Genomic DNA, 5,611 nt, shown 5'->3' on the forward strand with positions numbered 1-5,611 from the left:
TCATCACCGCAGCCTGCCACCAGTTTGATGGACTTGTCTGTATATCCATCCACAAAGGAGGGAAAGAGAGCGTTCCCCTTCCCCCAACTGCAGCTCCCTCCTTGTGAGCCCTCATCTCTCTCCTGTAATTCTTCCCTCCCACTGTCCTCTCTTGCCCTTGTTCTGGGGTCCAACATGAGTCTCTCTGGCCTAACAAAGGTTGCCGTGCAGCTTTGAGCTTTGGGGACTAAATATAGATCAAAGCCCCATCCTACCCTCAGTCATCCAAAAGACAGATTCCAAAGAGCATCTGACTTTGTCCTCTCTTTGCTTCTGAAAATCAGCATCCTTCTTTCCTCATGGTTCTTTTCCCTCCCAACTAATCCCTCTTCCCTACCACTTCTCCGACCTCCTGCAGGGAAAATTGTGAAGGTATTTTCATGTGTTAACTAACAGACTTGCTAATCCCCTGGACTGAATGCCTTTGCCCTGTTTTCAGGGATGCAGAAATCTTAAGGTTACATTTATTCTCTGACCTGCTCAACCACCAGGGAGTCAGGGCAAATTCTGGCCTTTCAGTGCTTTAAACTTCTTCCCGACTCTATTTCCCCGTTCTAAACAAATAAGGTTCCCATTCATTTTGTGTGCAGTGTTTGCAATGCCAAATACCTAAGCCTGTAGACCATATGAGTTATTCAACTGTATGGGAAGGAAAAAGAAAAACAAATGACTAATCAGCCAACTAAGGCTTCCCATAGACCACACAGTGATGAGGAGATTCAGGGGGGAAAAAAAAGCTGGGATACCACGCTGTGGTGCTTACACGTAGTCAACAGGGGGTGGAAAGGGAAAGGAGAAACCAAGACAAGAAAGGCAAAGTTGCTGCAGCCAAGTGTCTCGTAAAATTGCCATGTTTTAGCCTGAGTTTATTGTCTGTTAGTGTCGGTAATTGAATTGCTTTCTCTCCTGTGGGCTAGTATGTGAGCCTACCTCCTTTTTCTAGGATCAGCATTAAAGTGTTCCCAGTTAAATCGGTTCCTTTGATTCATTCATCCATTCAACACATACTTATTGAGACTCAACAGCGTGCAGAGTTGGACTTAGAATGCATTTGAAGTCTGAGAAAGGGCAGCACTGAACTTAGCCATGAGTGTGCTTCAGAGAGAAGATGCCTAAATGTACTGTGTTGGCTCCCACCAGCTCTGTCTCCAACTGTTTCTCTCCATGTGTGCCTCCTATGAGTCAGGTCTCAGGCGTTTGGTTGTCCTGGCTCTAGCTTCCAGCCAGGAACCCAGATGTCTGCATTCGCCGGTTTTCCATCTCTTTTTCTACTCTTAGAGGGTTATCGTAGCCTTCCGCATTTCCTGTCTTCAGGGGCTGCTTAAAGTACAAACATTTACTGGGGGGAAATGTTAAAAGTATGAATGAGATCGTGGTTCCAAAAAGAGCCCATGAGGATTCTGATAAGTGTAATTTTGTGGTGTGATTGTGTTCACGCACACACACACACACACACACACACACACATACATCAGAGCCTGCTTGCAAACTCATGTGTGGGAGCATGTGTGTGCCCGCGCACACACACACACTTCTGTTGCTTTATTCTTTACTTCAATTGATCCTAATATTTATAATCGAATCAGCCAGCCATCTTCTCCCAAAATGTAAGAAATTATTTATCTAGTTGATGATGCCAAAGCCAAAACATTGTACTTCTTGGAGGGTCCTCACATAAACTGAAAATCACATGAATTGAATCATATCATCACAGAAACCTGGGGCTGAAGGCAGGGTTGAGAGGTGGATGAGCGGAGGGCTGGTTTTCTATTCACAGTCTCTTACAATTTACTCTGTGGCCTTGGACAAGTCACTTTTATTTTAAAACGTAGATATAAACATAAAAAAATTGTAAATACATATATATACACCCACCTACATCTTTAGCACCAATCATATGCGACCGTCTTGTACTAACTGTATTAGTGTGATAGGGCTGCCATAACAAAATATCACAGATGAGGTGGTAAACAACAGAAGTTTATTTTTCCTGAGTTCTAGAGACCAGAAGTCCAAGAGAAAGGTGTTGCAGATCTGGTTTGCTCTGAGGCCAGTCTCCCTGAGAATGGCTGAGCTCTGGCTGTCCTCTGGCTCTGTCCTCATGTGGCCTTTCCTCTGTGTGTTCTTCTGGTGCCTCTTCTTCTTGTATTGGCCTCATTTCGACTTAATGCCCTCTTTATCTCCAAATATGGTTACATTCGGAGGTGTTGGGACTTCAATATAAGAATTTAAAGGGGGGGGGGGATAGAATTCAGCCCATAACGCTAGATGCAAGGCAACAAAAATAAATGGGGCATAGTTCTTGCCCCTGAGGATCCAGTCATTGAAACAGAAATAAAGTTAATTACACTATAATGGAAGAAGTGTAGCAATAGAGGCAGATACTCAGTATAGTGAGGGCACAGAGGAGAATCAGCAAGTCAAGTCGCCTTAACGCACAGAGAGAACCAGGAGGGAGACAGTGTTTGTACTGGGTCTTCCCATCTGAGTAGGAGTTCTCCAGGTCAATGGGAAAGGATGAGGAAAGGAATGGGCATTTGATATGGGTGGATATTTAGGGTCAACCCAGTGGCCCAAAAAGGCCAGTGTTGTCTCATATTAAGGACCTCCTGTGTTGGGAGGAGAGAAATGTGTCCCAGCTCTGCTTAGCCAGTTAGATCTCTAACTGGTCTAAATCTCATACAGGCCTATTTAAGCTGTGGTGAATTTTGTACTCTGTGTGCAGTGCTGTCCTAGGGTCCTTGAAGACAGAAAGGACACTAACCCTGTCTCTTCATAATCTGAATAGGGAGATCAGAGACAATTGAAATAACTTGAGTAATACTACAAGGCAACAAATGAATAATTCCAAAGAATATTTGCCTCTTTCCCTCTAGATAAAAAGAAGAATGTTATACTGAATTTTCTTTACATTTTGCTCAAGGAATCAAACGGTCTATGACAGTGTTTCTCAAACTTGAGCAATATATTTTAAAAATTCACAGATCCTCCTTGTGTTACCTTAAATTATTAATGTTATGTAAGAGCATAGATGCAAGAGCCACACTTCCTGGGTTTGAATCTTAGATCTACCATTTATTGGTTATGTGACCTTGGCCAAATCTCTAAACTCTCTTTGCCTCGGTCTTCTCATCTGTGAAATGGGGATGATAACAATACGTTATGAGAATTAAATTAGTTAATATTTGTTTTATTAGGTTCTTTTTTAAAATTTACAATGTTGCATTTAATTTCTGCTGTACAGCAAAGTGACAGTTATATATATTCTTTTTTAAAATTTTATTTATTTATTTATTTATTTATTTACTTATTTATGGCTGTGTTGGGTCTTCGTTTCTGTGCGAGGGCTTTCTCTAGTTGCGGCGAGCGGGGGCCACTCTTCATCGCGGTGCGCAGGCCTCTCACTATCGCGGCCTCTCCTGTTGCGGAGCACAGGCTCCAGATGCGCAGGCTCAGCAATTGTGGCTCACGGGCCTAGTCGCTCCGCGGCGTGTGGGATCTTCCCAGGCCAGGGCTCGAACCCGTGTCCCTTGCATTGGCAGGCAGATTCTCAACCACTGCGCCACCAGGGAAGCCCTATATATTCTTTTTAAGAAAAATTTTGTTGAAGTATAGTAGATTTACAATGTTGTGCTAATTTCTGCTGTACAGCAAAGTGACTCAATTATACATATATATATTTTCATATTCTTTTCCACTATGGTTTATCACAGGATATTGAATATATTTCCCTGTGCTATACAGTAGGACCTTGTTGTTCATCCATCCTATATATAATAGTTTGCATCTGGTAATCCCAAACTCCCAATCCTCCCCCCACCCCACCTTGGCAACCACCAGTCTGTTCTCTATGTCTGTGAGTCTGTTTCTGTTTCATAGATAAGTTCATTTGTGTCATATTTTAGATTCCACATATAAGTGATGTCATATGGTATTTGTCTTTCTCTTTCTGTTTTACTTCGCTTAGTATGATAATCTCTACGTCCATCCATGTTGCTGCAAATGTCATTATTTCATTCTTTTTAATGGCTGAGTCATATTCCATTGTATATATATATACCACATCTTCTCTATCCATTCATCTGTTGATGGACATTTAGGTTGTTTCCATGTCTTGGCTATTGTAAATAGTGCTGCTATGAACATAGGGGTGCATGTATCTTTTTGAATTATAGTTTTGTCTGGGTATATGCACAGGAGTGGGATTGCTTGATCATATGGCAACTCTGTTTTTAGTTTTTTGAGGAACCTTCATACTGTTTTCCATAGTGGCTACACCAATTTACATTCCCACCAACAGTGTAGGAGGGTTCCCTTTTCTCCACACCCTCTCCAGTATTTATTATTTGTAGACTTTTTAATGATGGCCATTCTGACTGGTGTGAGGTGGTACCTCACTTTTGTTTTGACTGGCATTTCTGTAATAATTAGTGATGTTGAGAATCTTTTCATGTGCCTCTTGGCCATCTGTAAGTCTTCTTTGGAGAAATGTCTAGTTAGGTCTTTTACCCATTTTTGATTGGGTTGTTTGTTTGTTTGTTGTTATTTAATTGTAGGAGCTGTTTGTATATTTTGGAAATTAAGCCCTTGTCAGTTGCATCATTTGCAAATATTTTCTCCCAGTCCGTAGGTTGTCTTTTCATTTTGTTTACGGTTTCCTTTGCTCTGCAAGAGTTTATAAGTTTGATTCGGTCCCATGTGTTTATTTTTGCTTTTATTTCCATTGCCTTGGGAGACTGACTTAAGAAAACATTGGTGCGATTTATGTCAGAGAATGTTTTGCCTATGTTTTCTTCTAGGAGTTTTATGGTGCCTTGTCTTATATTTAGGTCTTTAAATCATTTTGAGTTTATTTTTGTGTATAGTGTGAGGGTGTGTTCTAGCTTCATTGATTTACATGCGACTGTCCAAATTTCCCAACACCACTTGCTGAAGAGACTGTCTTGTATATTCTTGCCCCTTCCATCGAAGATTAACTGTCCATAGGTGTGTGAGTTTACTTCTGGGCTCTCTTTTCTGTTCCATTGATGCATATGTCTGTTTTTGTGCCAATACCATGCTGTTTTGATTACTGTAGCTTTGTAGTATTGTCTGAAGTCTAGGAGCGTTATGCCTCCTGCTTTGTTCTTTTTCCTCAGGATCTTCTTTTTATCTTCTTTTAATCTCCTTTTATGAATTCCTGAGGATATGTAGTCAGCCTATGGAGTTAGAGACCCTAGTTTGAGTAAGGAGGTATCCCATATATGCTAATGATTTCTGTGAAGACTGTACAGGAGGATGGTTGCATGGGAGTGCTGCTTATACGCGTGGGGCTACAAGGTACTCACACATGTACCTCTTCTTTGTATTTCTTTCTTTTAATTATAGTTAATTTACAATGTCATGTTAGTTGCAAATGTACAGCAAAATGACTCAGTTATATATATCTTATATATATATTTTATATATATATGTTCTTTTTCAGATTCTCTTCCATTATAGGTTATTACAAGATATTGAGTATAGTTCCCTGAGCTATACAGTAGGTCCTTGTTGTTTACCTATTTTATATATAGTAGTGTGTTTACCTATT

Source organism: Balaenoptera acutorostrata, chromosome 16 (genome assembly GCF_949987535.1).
Source record: "Balaenoptera acutorostrata chromosome 16, mBalAcu1.1, whole genome shotgun sequence".
Classification (NCBI taxonomy): domain Eukaryota; kingdom Metazoa; phylum Chordata; class Mammalia; order Artiodactyla; family Balaenopteridae; genus Balaenoptera; species Balaenoptera acutorostrata.